Raw genomic sequence first — 21,218 nt, forward strand, 5'->3', positions numbered from 1 at the left:
TTGTGAAAACTAAACGATGTGTTTTCCGGCTTTGTTGTATGAACGTAATGAACGTACACTTTCGACCATTCCGTGACTTTTCTTGCTCACCTTTTTTTTTAATATTGTCCTAAACAGTAATGTAAATATCGTGCAAGTGCATTTTTGCGTTTGCAGTATGTTTGCTACACTTCATTAATTAAAATAAATTTCTTGGGATGTATCTGGCGCGAACAACGTTCCTTGTTTGCGTAACATATAACACTTCGTCTCCGGGTACTTTAAGTTTTTCTATGTACGTATCTACTGCCGTGTCTCGTCTCATTTCTCCTTCGATTGTAGTCGTTCTTGCGTGCCTCATGATATCTTTTATATATGGGGCACACACACGTAGCGCCAATTTCTTAATGCCCTGTCAGGGCCTCCCAGGTATTTTAAATAAATGAAGAAAAAATAAAGAAGAACGTGCAAGTTTTATTGGCTGAATTTTTTCTACGATTATCTTGACGGACCATTCTTTCGGAGGGTGGAGGATATATTGTCAGGCGGGCATAGATTCTTCTTCGGGAGCAAATTCTGCTTCATGACGTTCGAAGGACAATAAGGAGTCCGACATCGGGCCTTTCCAACGGGACGGTTCTTCCTGCAAAAAAATGAAAATTTTGGCAGGGGTTATACAAACCATGAGATACGCTGAAAAATAATATTAGGCTACAGTTGAAGATGTGTAAATTGATTATCACTACAGATGAAAGGAACATCCTTAATTGTAGATACATTTATGTGTGCAACATTTTACCGTTGTCACCGTGTGAATACAGTACTCGGAGAACTTCGCACATCGCCAAGCCTCTCTTGTGGAAGTGCGCGGGGACAAAGACGGCTCGAGACGGCGCGCTCAGAAAGGTTGGTCTCCGGTAAGATAAACTGAATGACTACAGCCGCTGGGTGCAGGAAGATAAATGCTGCAGGTCACTGATGGACTTTCTGCACGCAACTGGACTGCATGCATACCTGTCGACCCGAAAACCTATCTGTTTCGTGACCATCTGCGCTTTTTGCAGCGCCTCTCTCTGTTTTCTTCTCTTTCTCTTGCCTTCCTACTTTCTTTTCTCTTCCCATCTTTAAACCTCCAATCATATGCCACGTGGCAAAAACACAAAGCGAAAAAAATTTATGTTGATTCCTCTGTCATAGGAATCGTTAAAACACGAAAGTGAAATGTGCAGCGAAATCTGCAGCTGAGCATGATTTGCTGGTCGGCGGCGGTCTTACGGGTGCGTTTGGCGAGCAACGTCCTGCTGGTGGGTAGCTTCGGGAAAGGTTTGCTGGCGTCGTTTTCGTGATGGATATGACGTCAATGGAATCTTGGTGTATCCCGGCATAAAACACTTTCGCGTTAAAATATAAAACCTGAAAACGAAGAACACTAAGTGTAACCTACTCTTTAGTACTAAACGTTGCTTCCCCGTAATAAAACCCTGTGTGCAGGGGTGCACCTCTACGGGCCGCATGGTCCGTTGTACTGGCGTCATTTTCGTGACAGATATGGCGTCAGTGAAGTCCGTATATCCTGGAATAAAACACTTTCTTGTTAAAAAAGAAAGAAAGCTCTGTTGTCAGAGCGTTGAGGGAGGCTATTTGGTAACGGTCGTTAAACATTTTTGTAGCGCAGTACAAAACGGGTCATAAGAAGAACAGCAGAAGAGAGGTAAGAAGAACAGACGCAACAACGGCACTTGTCCTGTGTTCTTACGTCCGGTTTTCTCGTGGGCTAGGTAATAATGTTTCGTAAAAACTAACGCTGCCATAAAATGTATCAGACTAAATCAGCTGAATGTCGGTATACCCGCAGGAAAGTCCGCATGCTCCGCGTAGCTCTTCAAAAACTGTCATAGCTTGTTTGGTTGTTCACTTAAAGCAAGTAGCGCACTGACCAAATGAAACGCTCACTCACGTGTGTGACTCTTGGCAGTGATTTGGCCTGCACAAGCATATGTTTTGGGTAAGTTGGTGCTGCTGTTGGTACTCAGCTAAAGAAGAAATATTGGCGCAAAAAGTCGGCCAGGGCGTACAAGACACAACGCTTGTTCCGTGCATCCTTTCTATCTTTCTCTTCATTTCTGGTTATTATGCCTTTTCCGTCAATTAATCTATTCAGGACACAAGCGGCATTTTGTTAGGCCACCTTAACCTCACCACTAAGTAACGAAATTAAACCAAGAAACGCGGCTATGAAGAACAAATATGTACATTGGTTAAAGGTGTTCCTACGTAGGCAATCCAATCACGACGTTTCTCATAAACGTACTCCACCAAGCTGTATTAAATAATCAAACTCCTAAGTTTGGACTAAAAAAAGAATTCCGAACAAGAAATCTCTCAGATGCTGTCACGAACATAATCATAAATTACTATTATGAATCAAGATAAACGAATCAAGCTTGAATGTGCGTCGCTAGTGCTGCTGCCGTTGTGCTACATCAGGGACGGGGCCTCGTCAGGTGGCCCGATCGGGCTCGATCAAATGGGCTCAAACGCCTTTTGCCCCGTTTGCCTCGGCAGAAGATTGGAAAATATTCTACCTTGCACGATGTACTTGTATTCTGCCTAAATAAACAAACAAATTAGTCCCACGTATTGTGACGAAATTGCCAGCCAACTCCTCAATATTTTCCTTGTTGGTGCTTCTGACTTTCGGCCTCTCCCGCAGGGCACATGTGTTTGGTGTGCGCCCATCTTCAAGGGCAAGGTTCGACGGCATTGACAGTTGTACGGAAATGAATAGCCGACACTGTCTTCAATGCTCCGTATGGTTGTAACTTGTAGTATGTTGACAAAGAAATTTTTAAAATGGTGGGCTGCAAATGCTGGGTTGTGTTTTCTTTGAGAGTTAATAGTGCTAGTACGAGCGGGAATATGTCCGTCCGTTAAGTGTTTGGAAGTAAACATCAGCGTGACTAGTCCTTGGTTCGTTCGTACGTTCAAGAATTGTGTTGAAGTGTGACAATCGTGTGTACGCCAACAGACACACGCAGGCACACGCGCTTACTTAACGATGCAGTTTGACGTTTTTATAATAAGCGGAAAGTTCTGAGAGCTATGCGAAATGTGGGCGTGATACCTCATTGTCGAAAAGCGGTGTTTACTCTTGCGGGAAAGCATGGCTTTAATTCTTCTGCACTCCCTCTCCGGGGCACGCATACTGTTACGATTTGGCGCACCGCTAGCCTCTTCACGCGTGCTGAAAGTTTTGTGTAGTGCTTCTGTGCTTTGCGGCAGAGCCTGCCTTCCTCAAACATGTCACTATGTGCGCATGACATGCGGCGCCCTCTGGCGGTGGCTCAAGTCGTTGCTGCTGCAAAATATAAAAGCCAATGGTTCGTTCAGAGGCATGACCTGGAGCAGCTTACGATGCTCGCTGAGATCTCTTCTCCCCCTCTCTGAGGTTCAACGTCTACCACTACTGCCGGCCCTCACGAACTCTGCAAAGAGTCTGTTCTGTCCTCTTTCTTGTGTCCTCCACTTTTAGCGCCAAAAACATGTCTCAAACTTCCCAACAACTCGCCCAGCGGCAAGTACTTCTTAAAAAGTGTTCGTGTGGGTCGGTTCTTGTTTCGTGGGCCGTGCCAAAGCACGAGGAAAGCGGCGGAACCGTTACGGATTGTGTGTAAAAATCCAGTGCTTTATGTGGCCGTTTGCAGATGGTAGAGCACATCTGGCTGCTCTTAGGAGTGCTGCTCTGCTCGAGTCCAGAGTGACTTCGCCCGTAAGGGTATCGTTTCTGAATCATCGCAATTCACATCTCGCCATTAAGTTTGCACTGGGCTTCTTGTCGTCAGCAACGCAGCAAGTTTTGCTGGCCGCTGGACCATCATGCTACCACACATGACGGAGGCGATGGGGCCCGGTGCGGGGACGCCTTCTCGAATGTAACCTACCTCGCTGTAGGAAAGCGATGCTTACTCTTGTGGGAAAGCACGTGCTGTTGCAACAGGGCCCAATGCAACACATAGAGTTTCATACTAATATATACTAGAGGGAAATCTGGTGCTGCATTCGCGGGCCGCCGTGGGCGGCGCCATTGCAGCTAGCGACGTTCCTCGCCTCCTTGGCTTGGTTAGCCATATGGCTTCTTTTTCGTCTTGAAGCCAAAAGGGGTAACATTGTTTTTTTGTTCATCTTCCCTGAAGCTTCTAAATAATCCCTGACAAATAGATCTTTCTGAAGCTTTAATTTTATAATAACAGAACAAATTCAAATGATCTTCTGCAGTAATATTGTAGCATTTTTGCAGCCAAAGCCAACTTTTCAGCCTCTTCGTGAGCCATGCCAAGGACAAGTGGAACGTGCCTGCCCGGTACATGACGGCACGCTCGCTGAAGGGCGGCTCCCCTAGACAGTGGCGCCAGATTTCCCTCTAGTATATATTAGTATGAAACTCTATGATGCAACAGGTCCCTGTGGTGCCCTCTTCTGGAGTTGGGCACCGCAACACCAGTGGGTGGAAACACATTCGAGTGGTTTTCATTCTGCTGTGGATATAAACTGGATGTTGATTGATTGGTTGTATGGTTTAACGCGCCGACGCAACGCAGGCGATGATGCGCGTCGGAGTGCAGGACTCCGGAATAATTTTGACTACCTGGGGATCTTTAACGTGCGCCGAAATCTCTTACACACGGGCGTTTTCGCTTTTCGCCTCCATCAGAAAAGCGCCCGCGCGGCCGGGAATCGAACCCGCGTCCTCGCTCTCAGAAGCACAACGCCTTAGACACTGAGCCATCGCGGCGAGTATAAACTGGATGTGATGCTGAAGACAGATGAATGTTGGCGACTGGTGGTATGGAAATAAAAACTCCGGGGAGCGTGCACTCACGAGCTAAATTTAGATGGAGAAGCTCTTGTTGGTGATCATTGAAGGATACAAAGTTGAGTTTTAGTATCGTTGTGGTGTCATCGCTGACGTCGGCGGCATGGCATTTGAATGACCTTATGTTGAGGAAGGCGAGAGTGTGCTCGTCGTCTTGGTGGACGTTTTCGTACGCCAGTTTGGAAAAGCAACTTGTCGTCTCTAGCGGATGCCTTGCACGCTGAGGATCCTCAAGAACGGCCTCTTCCTCAGCCGTGCGAACTGTCCAGGGTGGAACAATGTTGAATTATCGCCTGCAGCAGCTTCGAAATTCAAGTCGCTGCTCTTCTACAATACAGAACGCATGCGCATGGCGAATAGAAGACGAATGAACGAGCGCTGTACGCTATGACGCGTATTTCTCGATCCGAGAAAGTGATGCCACGATACGACGAACGCTGCAGTTTTTACTGGCCAATGTTGGTCAATCTCCCCAAGTGGGCACGCTTAGCTCGACAACAGTGCGCTCGAGTCACGTGTGCATGATCCCTCGGCATTTTCTTGGTATTCTCAAAACTGCGGACACCATACACGAGGAATTTGTTCAACCGCTGTTAAAAGAGGGTAGACGGGAATGGTCGCTCTCGAAGTCTTCATCATTGCAACATCGTTTCTCCGAGACACAAACGACAACCATGCCCTCAACGTCCCTTTGAAAACAAATGGCAATGAACAAGTCGACACGCATGGCAGGTGCAGGATGGAAACCCGAACTCATAATACGGCTAAAACATTTTCCTTAACGTACCGTGCACTGTCACAGCAGGATTGATGCCGATAAGACTACAGCGCCAAATACAGGCGAATCTGATTATTCACTTTTAGTACCATCAAGCCATCCTCATAAGTCGTTAAGTAAAAAACAAACTCGAACCTAGCCTTTCAAAACAGTCGCTAGTCCCATTCTTGGTTTAACCACATCCTAGCGAACCGGTGCCGCAGAAACTTGCGTCAGATGAACTGTACACTCACGCGTGCATCTATTCAAATTATATCAGCGCTAAACATACACAACTTGCCTTTTTGTCGTGCCGAAAAAGAGATTCTGGTGAGGTGTTGATCGTGGTGTCCTCCAGTGTCGGCTCCCGCACCTCTTCAAAAAGCTCTCCTTCGAGTGCCGACAACTGCACAAAGAATAAGATGGTCTTCTTAATAAAGTGACCTCACCCACATGATTCTGAGGCATGTCCTTTTCCGTTCAATAGTATATCGCCATCTTTCTGCGCCCTGGCATACCCAACCTGAAGGAAGTGGGGCTCGACATTCGTTAACTGTGCCTGTACAACGTTGCACTGCTTCTTAATTTAGAATTCAGGCTGCCCGCATGACACATGCAAGAGAAAGGCCACGAGAGAAAACCCTGTTATGGAATCACCAATTTTCTCTGCATGTTTCTGATGCCGTTGCTATCGCGTTTCCAAAACCGTCTGTTTTGCCTTCGATGGCCAACTTTTTTAGTTTATCTGACGAAAGAAACAGCACGGTTGCTTACGTCCTGGCAAAACCTTTTTTCAATTCGCTGATTCCCTGCATAGTTTGAGGGAACACTCCCCAAAAGAACACGTTAAGCCTGTATAGCCAATATCAAAAAATAATTGCTGAACTGGCCTTCACAGTGCCTTAACATTTAGTTTCAAGTTATCCTTCCCCCCCGCACTCGTTTCTGTGGTGATCGCGCTTACGTTACACGTCTTACAAACTGCAAAAAAAAAATGAGCAGTGATGACCCCAATCGGAAAAAGCAATGCGTGTTCTTAAGCGCACCAAGAGCGCACGCTAGCCGCGTTAATTCGAATTTTTGTCGGGTATACATTCTTCATTACGTCTACTTGCAGGGCCCCAGCTCCAGCTTTTGCTTCAGTTGTGGTGTGAAGCAGCTTAGAAAATTTGATTAATTGATTGATTGATTGTAGGGTTTAGAGAGATAGAGAAAGAGAGAGAATGCATTTAGTGGTAAAAGCGAGGTTAGCCGAGCTATAGCGCTTAGCATGCCACGCCATATCAATGATCAAAAACATGAGGGTCTGTGAACTAATATAAATAAATAAATAAATAAATAAATAAATAAATAAATAAATAAATAAATAAATAAATAAATAAATAAATAAATAAATAAATAAATAAATAAATAAATAAATAAATAAATAAATAAATAAAAAATAAATAAATAAATAAATAAAAATAAATAAAAAAACGAGGTGTTGCGCACGAGTGTTCAACCGCATTTACAGAGTTTGGAAAGCACGTACACAGAGTTTCGAAGTTAAGTTGGTCACAGCACTTCTTCTAAGCCACTACTACGCAAGGCCGTACGGGCTACCAAAGCTCTGTTGTATGGTTTAACGCGCCGACGCAACGCAAGCGATGAGGCGCGCCGTAGTGGACGGCTCCGGCGCAATTTTGGCCACCTGGGGATCTTTAACGTGCCCCGAAATCTCGCACACGGGGGCGTTCTTGCTTTTCCCCTCCACCAGAAAAGCGGCCGCCGCGGAATCGAACCGGCGTCCTCGTGCTCAGCAGCGCAACGCCTTAGCCACAAAGCCACTGTGGCGGGTAGTTGAGAAAAACTATCGAAAATTACAAGAAGGTCTCCCGGAAAATTTTACTCTCCCTGATTTTTTTTTTTTTTTTGATGTTTCGCAGAGGAGATGTCGTGGGCCAACTCCCCGATTTTTCGAGTGCGTAGATAGAAAAAAAATGCCCCCCCCCCCTCCTTGCTTAGGCGTACAGTCTCGCCTTGATTACCTGCGCGCCTCCGGCGCATCATGTTTTGATTAAGATGACGTTCTTTGCCCATAAAAAGATGGCTTTCCACAAAGCACCCACGTTTAGAAGGGAAGCCGACTTTAAACAGATCGGTTTATGCTCGGTTTTCTTAAAGCTGGCTTTCCAACATTTCGTTTGCACGGTGAAGGCTACTCATAAAGAAAATGTGAGGCAATGGGCGGGAAGGTGGCCGAAAGGGACAACCGATGACGATCGGGCCGCGGCGCCAAGCGTCAGCGCGGTGTCCGTCGAAATCGCGAATACTGGGATGCGGAAAAAGAAGACGATGGCGTGCTTATAATCCCGTCGGACGCCTTCCCGCCATGATGGCGTGGTTTGAGCGAGAGTTCGTGGCCAACCAATAATCCACAAAAATCTCCGGTGGTCATCCATTTTGGCAGAGTGGAATGTCACTGGATTTTGGTTTAACATTTCAAGGGGATAAGTCCGTATTAGTCACTTGGTCACGGCGCACTAGCGTTAGACCCGGCCCGGCTCTACAAAGTTACAAGGGAGGGTTGTCTACATGTGAACTAGCACGGACTAAAAGACGCCGACATGAAACAGGGGAATGGACGGGGTTTTTTGGTTGTTGTTCAGTCAAATACTTTTTTTTTGTTTTAGCGCATTGCATCAATGCTTGTTCACAATTTACTATTTCTAACTTGCTAAAATGTAAACCAAACCTAGACACATGAATAAACAAATTTTCACACTCAGCGCAGAAACTCCCAACTCAATACTTCAGAGGACAGAGCACTTGGCAGAAGACATATCTTAATTCCTCCCCCGTGTTGAAGCGTGCCACCCCAACTGTCACGTCGTTTGCAACAAAATTTAGTTAAAGGGGCATACAATCGCTTTTTTGCAATGCGCGTCTTATAGATCACATGAAATTTAGCGTTTTGTTTATACAGGGTGTCCCAGCTATAATGCACCAAGATCAGGGTGTCCCAGCTATAATGCACCAAGATTTAAAGAAAAGACTAATGGCGTAACTCGGACAAAACCTAGTGCGTAATGTTGCCAGTGATGTGGAGAAGCGGGCAGCATTTTTCGTAAATGAGACTTAACTAAGTAATTGTATTAACACATCTAACTCGAGAAGTACCGTCCTAATCACTAAAGTGTCAATGGGGCACTTGTAGGTACCCACGAGGTGCATCTAACTGCGGTATTTTCAGCGACGAACTAATTGCGTACACATTTATCCTGACTGATAAAAAAACCCGCGAAATAATAAAGATACCACGTGACGGCGCCTCCGCGCGCATCGTAAAGCAATGCCCTCAAACAGGCTGCATCTGCGTTAGCCAGAATGAAATAAACAAAGGAAGGAAAGAAGAAATTGCGACCTAGTTTGTGCCTTATCTGCACACGCGCCCCGAGAATCTTGCTGTTGCTGCTCCCTGCATGCATGCCATAATCAAGGTGATGCGCTGTCTCTCCAAGTGGGTGACAGGCGAAGCCGTTACTTTCAATCACCTTATTTGGGGACGCTGTTTTATAATGCGCGTGGAAGCGCCGTCACGTGGTATTTTCATATTTCGCGGGTGTTCTTTATCAGTCAGAATAAATTAGTACGCAATTATTTCGTCGCTGCAAATGCCACAGTTAGGTGCCCCTCGTGGGTACCTACAAGTGTCTCATTGACACTTCAGTGATTAGGACAGTAATTCTCGAATTAGATAATAAATTACAATAATTAGTGAGTGAAGTCTCATTAACGAAAACAAAATACTGTCCGCTTCTCCACAGTACTGCAAACACTATGCACTAAGTTTTGTTCGAGTAACGACATTGCTCTTTATTTTAAATCTTGGTGCATGATAGCTGGGACACCCTGTATATGGCTAACAATAAGAAATTGTGAACAAATTCACATAAATGTCTTTAAGTTGGAACTAAAATTTCTGGCACACCAAAGGTGGCGCCATGGACAGAGTAAACTTGACACGACCTTACGTGTAGAAACAGCTCCGTGGGTTTCAATGCGTCAGACTAAAATGGCATAAAGAAAGACGGAATACAGTATTTTAATTGTTTTACCCGAGGACAAGTTGTCAAATGCCTATTTTGATGCTGCGTATAGTTTAAACTAGGCTTATGCATGGCGCACTGTTAGGGCTGGTAGCAAGATAAAACTGGTAGATGTGAAAATACCGCTTTGCAACGTTCTAGCAGCCTATCAGGAAAACCGTTTGGGCTCGAGACGGTTTAAGTGATGCCCTTTGAATTGCGATAGAGAGCGCGTACCGCAGAAAACTGGGTTGTATCCCACTTTCAAGGGACTCTGCAAAACTTCCAATAAACATTTCGCCTTCCCGTGTGGAAGCATTTTGAAAGCGATAGTTAGGTTGTCGCCAACACAGGGCAACATTAGGTTTTTTTTTTTTTGTCGCAGCCGTTCCGCCTTCCATTTCTGCTTCGCTTATATGGCTTTTTATGAAGTGGCTACCGAGGGCGTTTATAGCTTGAAATGAAGGAAAGCCGGTCAATAGCCGCTACGCTGCTGTAATGACGTAATTTTTGCGGTCAAAAAACGTCACGATCCGGAAAGAGCGAAAAATCTGTGGAGAAAGTTGCTGAGTTATCTGATGGGCATAGAGCATTAGTCTTTGGCTCATGTAGACCCTTTGCCCAAAATTCTGTGGGCTAATCCTAAGCCTTCCCAACCACAAAGAATTCGAAGAATCGTTTGTACGTTGAAATGTGACAAAAATATATGACAGTAAGAAAGAAAAGTGTTTTCTCTAGCCCTCCTGCATAAAACATTTCAGCGTCGCTCGGGACGTAAGCTTGTGCATAGAACTTGAAGCATCCTGCGCGTTTCCGGCTTGGCCCACAAAATTCTGACAAAGACTGTACTTTTGTGACCCTGTATTCTAAGTACTGGATGTGTTGGTTGATTACGCTACGAAAGCATTCATTATTTAGGGGGAAAAATGGGAAAAAGTGTTGCATGGTTCCTTTAAAACCCGCAACTTTCAGTCAGATCACAGAGGGGCTCACCCGAAGCGGGGAGCCACTTCTGCAGCCAAAAGTGGTTTCAGCGCTTTCGTCGCCCTCAAGCACTGTGCCGAGTCGGTTCGTCCTGCACTGAAGGGGGCGATCCTGTGTCGTCCCTTGCAGCGCACTCCGGAGCACCGGAGGCGACGCCCTTGCGGGCGCCACTTCCTCTTCTCCAGACGCTGCAAATTCCGAGAATTATGTAGACCCATTCCACCAAAATGACCTATTTAAAAACAATGCGAATGCATGGTAATAACGCATAAATATTGGTCAGCCTGTATGCCTGTCTGTCTGTCTGTCTGTGAGTCGATTCAGGCAGCCGCACAAAGTGAAACGGAGGCTGCACAATTATATACCCACAGCAAAATCTAAACGTCTAAGTCCGGTGGCAGGGTACATACTTGTCAACATTGTTGAACAAGAACAAGACATTAGGCAAACATGAGGCAGAAAATCAATACATAAGTGATATTTGCCGGGTTCATTTGTAAAAAATGCACGGGTGCTTGATTTTTACGATAGCAAGTGCTACACCCACTGCAGAAAAAAATATTCACTCCGTCGCTGCCGTCGGCCGCACCAAAGTAGCTTCTGGGCGCATTTTAAGAAATCAAACGGCAACAGTTACGATAGGTTCCACTAGATAGGTTCCACGTTCCGCTAAAACGCACGTGGAGAAGGGCAACGTAGTTCCATAAACGTTGAAGTAGGGCGCCTCACTTTTATTGAAGCAAGCTTGCATTTTTTGTTCATGGTCCTTTAAAAAAAAGCGGTGAAAACAAAATACAGGTTCCGCTCCCAAGGAAGGCTACTTTGCCCCGGTAACAACGATACCAATTGTATCCCAAACTTCAATAAAAAATGAAGATAATAAATAAAATATATTCAACAGTGGCGGACTTTCGCGCCACTTTCGCGGCATTTTTTATGACGTCACCGCGTACTGTTGTTGCAATTTGCGGTTGGTTGCCGAGCAACTGTAGCGCCTAAAAAAAGTGCGGCTGGGCGATTGTAGGACATCCCGTAGTTCCTCTTCATCGTGTTACTGGACTGCTAACGCAGTTAACGCATTGATAAAACTGTTTTAGTGTGCGCCCTTTAAAGGGGCCCTGCAACACTTTCGATAAACGCTTTCACTCTTTCCTTCGCGTCTGGAAGCACTGCGAAAGCAATCGTTTTCGCCAGCACGGAGCGGCACTGCGGGATTTGGTGGTAGCACCAGATACTCCTTCCATTTGTGCTTTGTTTTTGTGGCTTTTTTTGTTGTTGTTGCTATCGAAAAGCGTTCATTGCTGGAACCATAGAGTTTTTTGGCTGCAACTGAAGGAAAGCCGGCCAATAGCCGTTACATGGCCTTAGTGACGTTATTCGAGCGGTCGAAGAACGTCAAGACCGGGAAAGAGAGAGAGTTTCCACGATAACTGATGGACATGGAGCAATAATTTTTGGCTGAGGTACTTTGCGACCCTCTAATCTAAGTACTGGGTGCATTGGGTGACTACGTCCTGCAAGCGTTTAAGATTTTAAAGAAAGTTGAAAAAAGTGTTGCAGGGTCCCTTTAACACGCACTCCTAGCTATATTATGTCCCTGTGGCCCGAAATTTGAACGTTTTTCAGCTTTCATTTACTTTTTTCGTCTAAGAAAACCTCCCGTGTCTGTTATGGAGCTGAGGGATCTAGAAAGTGTCTAGTTCTTTGATACTAAACAAATTGGTATTTCATCTTGATGGCCCGTTTATTAAAGAAGGTGGCAGAAAAGACTCACAATCGCTATCGCCGGCGTCTTCTGTCCTTGTGCCTCCCCATTGGACCGGAGATCCGACTAGCGGTGGGAAAAATTGCCTGGGTTGGCCGGGACGTTCCAATTCGTTCCTGGGGACGCTCGGGGATTCTTCCGAATCCGGCGAGGAACACCGGGCCAAGGCTGGCGTGGAGGACCTCCCACTGATGTTGTTGTTTGGGACTTGTGGCAGTCCGGGCGAGGAGCAGGAGGCTTCTTTCGTGTACCTGCAAATGAACAATGACGGTTTTTCTTATTGTCAGCGGGTATGAGCAGGCAGGCGCCATTTTGGGATCGTTTCCCATTCGATCACCTTTAACCAAAAGAGGTGAAACGTTTGGATTTTTTTTTTTTTGCGATTACAAAAATAATAAATTATGCCCTTTATGACAGCAACTACAAATTGCAAAAATGTTTCAAAAAGATTTGACGTGTTTGTGTTTTTATGTTTAAAAAAGTATTTTCCGGTACAGAAATTAAGTAATTTTGGAATTTTGGATCGCGCCCCGCAGTTGAAGTTGTTTCTTTCAAGAAAATATGTGATATACTGTTTGGTGAAGGCGTCTTTCAGCTTCATTCTTTGATGCCGAATATTCGGCGCGGAATTCGCATGCCTACTTTTAAGAGGATCGTTAAAGTATAGGGTAGAACCGAACACCTTCCCGTGAGGAAAGTAGGTGAAAAGACTCACTTCATCCCTAAACCGAATCTTGCTTGAAACTCTTCAAACATTTTAATCAGTACTTTCGCGCCCACTTTACTTTTCAGATTTTAAAATTACCAATACAGGAGAAGCGCGATCTCCACATTGCATACGATACAATTTCTTTTACATGTAGCGTTGGCACCTAAAAAGTACAATTTAGTGAAGGAAGTTAGCTTACGTAGGAAATGTAGTAATGACTTTGCTTTGTGCTATTTTTTCTATTGCGATTGTGCTATTATGCTTAAATTTGTGAACCGCCCTGTTATTACGTACGCTGTAAATCGGGTGGCTGAGGCCTCTGTCAGGCCACGTTCGCCTTTAGCCTCAGCCTCCCCTTGGTTTTGCCAAGAAACAAAAATCAAATACTTAAATACTCAAATGACCGCATTTAGGGAATTATCAAGGGCAGCGACACCTAAAGACTTCCCAGTAAAATCTTTCAGCTGTGAAATTGCACCCCCAAGACCTCGTTATCGGCCGCATTTCATCACATTCTGAATCTTGAGTGGAAGACCAAATCTCTTTTGCTAAGTAATGTTCAGACACTTTTTTTGCGGGGGATCAGGCACGTATATAGGTACTGCTACCGGATATTAAGCTGACGTAGGTTTTCGTTTGACCGTCTAAAAAGAACGTTGTTCCTACAGGTTTAAACATCCGGACAAAAACAGAACACCGGTGTGAAACGTCGGCCAAGAATTTGCGCTGCCATATGTACATATGCATGCTCAGCCTGAAGTTTCGGCAGAATAAAAACTATTTAGTTTACTACTTGGAAAAGCCTAAACTGTGATCAGTTCCGTGGAATTGTTTCTTGCAATCAGGGGCGCTAATCCAAAAGGCCCGAGTTTCCAGCTGCTTGGGTTATGATAGTAGAGATTGTGGAGAATTTTATACACCTACCCGCCGCGGTGGCTCAGTGGCTAAGGCGTTGCGCTGCTGAGCACGAGGTCGCGGGTTTGATTCCCGGCCGCGGCGGCCGCTTTTCTGATGGAGGCGAAAAGCAAAAACGCCCGTGTGTGCGAGATTTCGGCGCACGATAAAGATCCCCAGGTGGTCAAAATTAATCCGGAGCCCTCCACTACGGCGCGCCTCATCGCCTGCGTTGCGTCGGCGCGTTAAACCCTACAAATCAATCAATTTTATACACCTGGAGCGAAACCACCGGAATCGCGCGCAGCACGCCTGGCACATTTAGCGCCCTGTATTGGGGCCGGTAACGCGATAACGTACGGCTTGCGCTATCTTTCGCATGCAGCACCATCTGAAATTGATCTGCAATACTGATTCCGTAGCATAAACTATAGATAACCCCATTGCTACTTTGAAATCGCCAGCCTGGCTGTTGGCCACGCCCGGCGCGGGGCGGTCCGTTTTTCTCGGTGTTCTTTTCTGCCACTGAATTATGCTTGTTAAGTGGCTTGAGGGTAGTCCTAGTGCCGCTCTGCGCAAGCCTAAACCAAGTAATCAAAGTCTTCCACTGTAGCCAACGGAACGCGCCCTTCTCCCGACTATCAAATATGGCTTTTGTTTACGTAAGGCTTGCTTGAGTGTGCACGGCGGGTGCTTATCAGTAATCGTCCGAATTCAGCGTGTTAAGAGCGTGTTGCAGCATTAGCGAGTGCGTTTTAGACGTTGAAGTTGTGTGATTTGTCATCGACTGTGTTTTTTCACGGTGTATGAAGAAGGCTCCCGCGGTAAAATCGTGTCGGCTTGGCCTCTCCTATCGGCTCGTGCAATAGTGAACTCCAGTTCGGACCAAACACGCCCGCGACTGTGGCCCCATCGCCTGACGCTGGCCTGGGGACTTCACTTTTGTTTCGTGCGATGTTCTTGTCGTTGCTAGCGGGGATAAAATGACGACTTCTTGGCTACGGCGCTACACCCACACAAAGTGGACGCCACGGGTGGGTTTGGCTTCGGTTGTTTCGCAGCGCCCATGAATGGGCTGGGTATGTTTAGCTGACATTAGAACTCAGAGAAAACTCGGGCACGGTTTTATACGGCCAAGTTGAACTTGGGACGCCCATTGTGGCCGCTGCTGCGGTGTGGTTTATTGTTATGGGCGCCGTAGAGGGTATATTTCTACTCCTACAGAGCTTTTAAACGAAGGAGGAATGTCGAGCACGTTTTTAGCTCTCAAAAAGTGCTGTGCATTCGTTGAGAAGTAGTAGGGCGACAGACCCCTGCTTTCGACGACTTAGAGGCGGCTTTCGCTCCATGGCCGTCGAGGAGAAAATGTAGTGTGCGCTGCAGTTTTACGCGACGGGCAGCTTTTAGAGAAGCGTTGGTGGCGTCCGCACCATCGACCGCCACCAGTCGACCGTCATAGGATCAGTGGAGACGGGTTTCCGAGACTTCGCTTTTCTTTTAGGTGATTTGGCGGGCATGGCTTCCGCAGGTTCATACCGCGCGTCTATCGTCTGCTCGGAAAATAGTTTCGAACGAAGCGTTGCATGACTGTGTGTGTTTTGTTTATCATGAGCCCGGCAGATAAACTCCCTCGAGGGTTTGCGTGACGCGCATTCCTTGGGAAAACTTTACTGGCAGGATAGCTTATGCGTATTACATACAGTGTGTTGCGACGATAACTGGAACACTTTAAAAATGTTTCCTGAGCGATCCGCCGCTCTGTTCACGCTCAAACTTCACACAAAGGTCGCATTTTGTGGTCTATTTTGTTTGACACCGGGAACAACAACCGTAGTTACCTGTTTATTCTGAAAATAAATAAAAACGATTTTCGCCTATGGGAAAATGGCGGCGATTTAGACGTGCGAGCCCGAAAACCGGGTTTTCTGATCGTCTGTTAGCTCATTTCTAGGTGCATTTTCTGATCGTCTGCTGCACCATTTGGCTCCGTACGTGAATCCCAAACATGCGTTTCACTCTGCAGGTGGTTCCGTCGTTCCAACATCAACTTGCGCTGGCTCGCACGTCCAAATCAGCGGCCATTTTCCCATAGGCGAAAATCGTTTTTATTTATTTTCAGAATAAACAGGTAAGTACCGTTGTTGTTCCCGGTGTCAAACAAAATAGACCACAAAATGCGACCTTTGTGTGAAGTTTGAGCGCGAACAGAGCGGCGGATCGCTCAGGAAAAATTTTTAAAGTGTTCCAGTTATCGTCACAACACCCTGTATATTGTCAAGGAGACAGTCGACGCACCGATAGCGAGGTTTATTTGCAGGGAAGCCGATAGGAACGATAGGAGCGTTGAGGTAACCGAGCTCGTTTCTCGGGCATGCATCTTCTGGGGTTCATCTTCTTCCCCTGACACGTCTTTGGAGCATATCCTCGCGTCTGTATTGGACATAATCCTACCTTCCTCTTCCACATGATTGATGATCATACGGCGCATACCCCGATAGCTTAATGGCCTGTTGCATCTGTTCATTATCCTCGCTAAAATACAATCAACAGCGCGTTGCTATTGTTAGAGGCGATCTTTACATATTTCAACGGGTTTTATTTAGTTTCACCGTCTTATTGCAGGAAGCAGAGCATTGAAACCCTGTAAAGGGAAGACTTAAGAATTAAAGTAACCGTGTGACTCCAGACGAAGGGGGAGCGGGAAGAGCGCGAAAGAAGAAAGGGTAATGAGGGGATTGAACTCTATGAAAAAAAAAAAAAACGACTGTGGAGAGCTTCTTAGAACAAAAGCGGTGAATATAAAAATAAAATAGAGCAAAAAAATCCGAAAAGTTGTTGTCCTTGTTGCTATTCCTTCCTTCGTGACACATCGCCACTTGGGGGATTGGCCCACAATTGGGAGCTTTGAGGAACTACTGTGCCCGGTTTTCAAAATTCATAACACTGTGAATTTGAAGAGTAACAGTTGTAGAAGAGTGCGTCCAGCGTGAATCCTGAACGTGATGTCGCGGGAGTAGGACAGGTGCACACCACCCTCGCAGAACCCCGATTCTATGGAGACTGTGGCGTGTTCGAGTCTGCTTGCACACTAAAACGAACAAATAAAAGAGAAGAAACTGACGCAAACACGCAACAGCTGAAAAAAAAGGCGTTTAAAGTAATCCGTGCCAAAATAAATAGAAACGAAAGCGAGAGAACAGGCGCAAGTACAATAAATTAAAAAAGTTGCTAATACGTCTCACCAGGGTTTCGCCTTAAAAGCACGTAACCAGACTGGACCGGGACGAGGAAATGTAGTGCCGAAAAGCGGAGGGTTTCGATAACGTAATACAAACAGCAAGTATTTTGAATGTGGCGCGCTTGCATCACACGCTTTCTTTTTTTTCCCAGTCAGCCATAGTCACGGGATTGCACTATCTGCCGCCGACGGCCGAAACTACTTCTTAGGACGAAAAATTTCGAACAAAAAGCTCATTTCTACGCCTGGAATAAAACTCAAGTGAACTTTGTAGTGAAATGAAGTAAAAGTACAATAAAATAAATTAGTGTGATCTGATTGTCCCCAGTAGCCACCAGTGCAGCAGTGGAACGAGAGGACGCACTGAAAGATGTGCCACGCCCCAGTCGCGAATTCTTGGAGCGCGCTGCCCTGGAGCGATTACGTCACCTCAATAATCAGCGAATAGCATTAATCGCATTTTGAAAGCATTTTAACCCTGCCCCGAAATATTATCATGAGCTTATTATTATCACCACTGCTCCGCCTTGCCCGAGTTTCGCTCAATCTTGGCCGTCTGGATTAGCACCCCAGTACTCGGTTAACGAAGCAACTTCATGGCTCCGGATATTCCGGGTTACCACATCAAAATCGCATGAACCGCTAAAGCCCTGCCGTCAAAGATGATCAGCACGTGTCTGCGTAGCAAAGTCAAAATAGGAGTATAAGGTTATGCCTACAGCGCAAACAAATAAGTCGCCCTCCAGTAGCAGCACCTAGAACGCAAACCGTACGATCTTGAGTAGAAGTACGACTTCGCGATAACGATTGCCTTTATCTCTTTCCTGGTAAGGTATCCCTGCGGTTACTTCTCTGAGGCACGGTGCTTGTGAACATTGTCTGCTTGTTCTCTCTCTCGTCATCAACAACATCCGTTAGCCCTGCATCCATGCTACCTCCTTGCACTGCATTGACGACTAAACCCGTGAGGTCGGCGGAAGTGATGACCCCACTGCAAGCGACCGCAATTTTAGTAAAACAGTATGTTAAAGTGAACCTTTTTATGGCCAGTGCTTGGTACATTTTCCACGTGCACAAAAAATAAAAGCTGTCCATGCTCTATCTGTCTTTGAAGCGCTAATCGTCTTATAGCGAGGTGTTGGAAAACGAACGCCCTGTTGAGTGCGCCATTAGCACGCGGCAATCATCAATGTCGCACACCGTTCAATACATGATTTGGACCTCAAGCTTATACATCTCATATGCCTAGGTTTGCCCTGCCCTATCTTTCTCGGTGTTCCAACCATTGGCGTGCCTAGCTTGCTTCTGTTCTTCGGGGCGTAAAATAATTTTATTGATTTGATTGTAGGGTTTAACGCACCGACGCAACGCAGGCGATGAGGCGCGCCGTAGTGGAGGGCTGTGGATTAATTTTGACCTCCTGGGGATCTTTAACGTGCGCCGAAATCTCGTTCACACGGGCGTTTTTGCTTTTAGCCTTTATCAGAAAAGCGGCCGCCACGGCCTGGAATCGAACCCACGACCTCGTGCTGTAAAGTAAAAGTAGCCATTCTACATATTGAATTGCGCTTCTCTTCTGCCGCAATGAGGAGGCCGTATATATATATCCGGACTCATTCTCCGCTACTGATCGGCCATTCACTTACAGAGTAGAAGCGGTTACGAACATTTTCCAGTGTGATGTATCTGCCACTATATATGATCCTACTTTATCGGGGCTGCATTGGATGCCGCCATACGTGCAGGGTGCTAGTGGTTGGCCCCAGCAGTACAGGCGTATAGAAAGCATATACATTCGTTGGCTGCAAAGTCTTCTACTGCACTGTTATCTGACCGATTCACGGTAACCTAGTGCTTGGGCAGAAGACGGACACTCACTTTTGTGGTCGCCTGAGGGTCACGGTTGGCGGTAGCAGAAAGTTTTCTGGACTGCCAGATGGGGGTGACGCCTCTCCTGGAAGAACAAGTGTGCTCGTAAGCTTGTTCGGGGTTTAATTTATGAAGTACCACTCTAGTAGTACGCTCTTCATGAGCAAGAAGTACACGTTAATATTGAAAAAGCACTCCGTCGCGATGGACATACAAAACAAGCTTTGCCGACAGCAGAAATATCAAGACATTTTGGTTTTGAAGTGTTCGTATTGTATCTTCTTGTCACTCAAGGCGAACGCAGCTGCATGACTGTGACTTGAATATTGTTCACACGAGTTCGCACAAGCACAGTTGTTGAGCAGAAATCCGGCGGATGTGGATTGTCCGTGGTAGTGCTGCCACCCGTAGTGGGCTGCTGTACCCATGACTAAAGGAGTGACAGTGTGGCGCTCTTTGCAAAAGACACGCAGGACAGATATTCCTTTCTTTCATGCATATAAGGGGCACACAATGCTGAATAGAAATGCCTGGTTACAACGGATGAAGAAATGCCATACAGTTGTGTAAGTACATCACGTACACAATCGAAGGCAGAGACAAATTCACTGTGCCTGTCAGTGGCTTTTCTATGAAATAGACAAGACATTCACACAGAGGGCAGTGAGGCACAAAAGGCCCTCAACATAGGAAAGCGATGCAAAAGGGACCTCCATGCAGCCAAACAGCCGAACGACGCCCGGCGGCAGCTTCCCGGACATCAGAGCAGCAAAACTGGTTGTCCCGCGAAGATCTTACTTCCTTGCTGAGAAAAACTCGCGAAGTACCGAAAGACGTCGAAAAATCAGCTTTCCGCCTAATATATATCCGAGCTATATATCAAGCGGACAGTGTTTGAGGCCACCTACTGTATGAGCTAGGGAGAATCAGTCCTGCCCATTTTGGTGGATGTGAAGGTGAAAAAACAAAGGTAAATATATTTCACGTTACTCTGGATATGCAAAGGGAAAGCTTGATTTAGCCTTGTATGCTACGGGCGATTTCCTAGCTGTATAGCTAGCACTACCTGAGGCTTCGGCACTAGTATGGCGCGCTTGGCATTCCGGACCCCCTCCAGTGAAGCACCTCCCGGGCGATATCAGCGGGGTGGTCGGACGCCGTTGCCGCCGACGGCTCAAAGCCTCCCGCTTTCGCCAAATGCTCAGAGAAAGCGGCCCGTCCTCACTCTCATCCATGACCAAGCTCGCACTGATTAGGCAAGCGCGATGCTCCTCTTAGCCAGGGGCACGTGGTCAAGAGGCGACACAGCTGCGGAGAGCTTATGCGCCAAGCCGGAGGTGGCGGCGTTCGGCGCGGAAAGTCACTTGATGCGTTGCCAAGGCTATGACGCATCTCCGGTGAAAGAATGAAGGAGACTCACACTAATGCGTAAGACTTGAAGCTGCACGCAGCAGTTGCGTGTTTCCTTTTTCTTGGCCTCACGACGTTGTTTAAGTATCGCTACTCTACGAGGGATCACAGCTTGATGTTCGTCTTGCTCTATCGCACTCGGTTCTGCCACAGGACAGGGTTCTGCGCCGCGCATGGCCTCGTGGCCTTCCTTTGTGGCGCGCGCTTACCGCTGCGGTGGCGGCCTCCTCACCTTCCTCCTCTGCAACCCGCTCATGTCTCCTTTCTCTCCTCGCCTATCGCTGCCGCCAATCTCTCCCGTTATCGGGACGCTGCTCTGTGCCGGGCGCTTGCGGAAGGGGGCGTGGTTTGACCTCTAGCGCTCAAGGGCAAAACTGGTCACCTCGCGAAGACACTGCCCGAGGTAGCGTAGTGTAGCCTGCGCTACAAAAACAGGTCCAATTGTTTCGACGGCGACGCTTGGCTCGACTAGGTTAGTAACGGTTTGCATTAAAACAAGAGCGAAACTATCGTATGCTGTTCGTCTGCTGGGAGGCCCGCCCACAGTTTACACCGGTACGCTCCGCCGCTTCCGGCGGAGGCAAACGCGGGCAGCCCGGAAGTACAGCTATACAGCTGCGGTTTTTTTAAGCCGATGGCCGTGCACCCGCCGCAAGTCCGCCGTCCGTACTTT

The 21,218-nt window shown here is 46.7% G+C and overlaps 1 long non-coding RNA gene across 1 annotated transcript; it reads right to left on the bottom strand.

Moving 5' to 3' along the window:
- Window positions 1-471: 471 nt before the first annotated feature.
- On the bottom strand, window positions 472-10,839 carry LOC144152313 (uncharacterized). The gene is made up of 3 exons (XR_013319142.1): window positions 10,670-10,839; window positions 5,907-6,015; window positions 472-618 (listed from the first exon to the last, which is right to left on the bottom strand). It is a non-coding gene; the product is annotated as an uncharacterized LOC144152313 (long non-coding RNA).
- Window positions 10,840-21,218: the final 10,379 nt, after the last annotated feature.

The sequence above is a fragment of the Haemaphysalis longicornis genome, unplaced genomic scaffold, assembly GCF_048455015.1.
Source record: "Haemaphysalis longicornis isolate Haplotype H1 unplaced genomic scaffold, Haemaphysalis longicornis Haplotype H1 scaffold_9, whole genome shotgun sequence".
NCBI lineage: Eukaryota > Metazoa > Arthropoda > Arachnida > Ixodida > Ixodidae > Haemaphysalis > Haemaphysalis longicornis.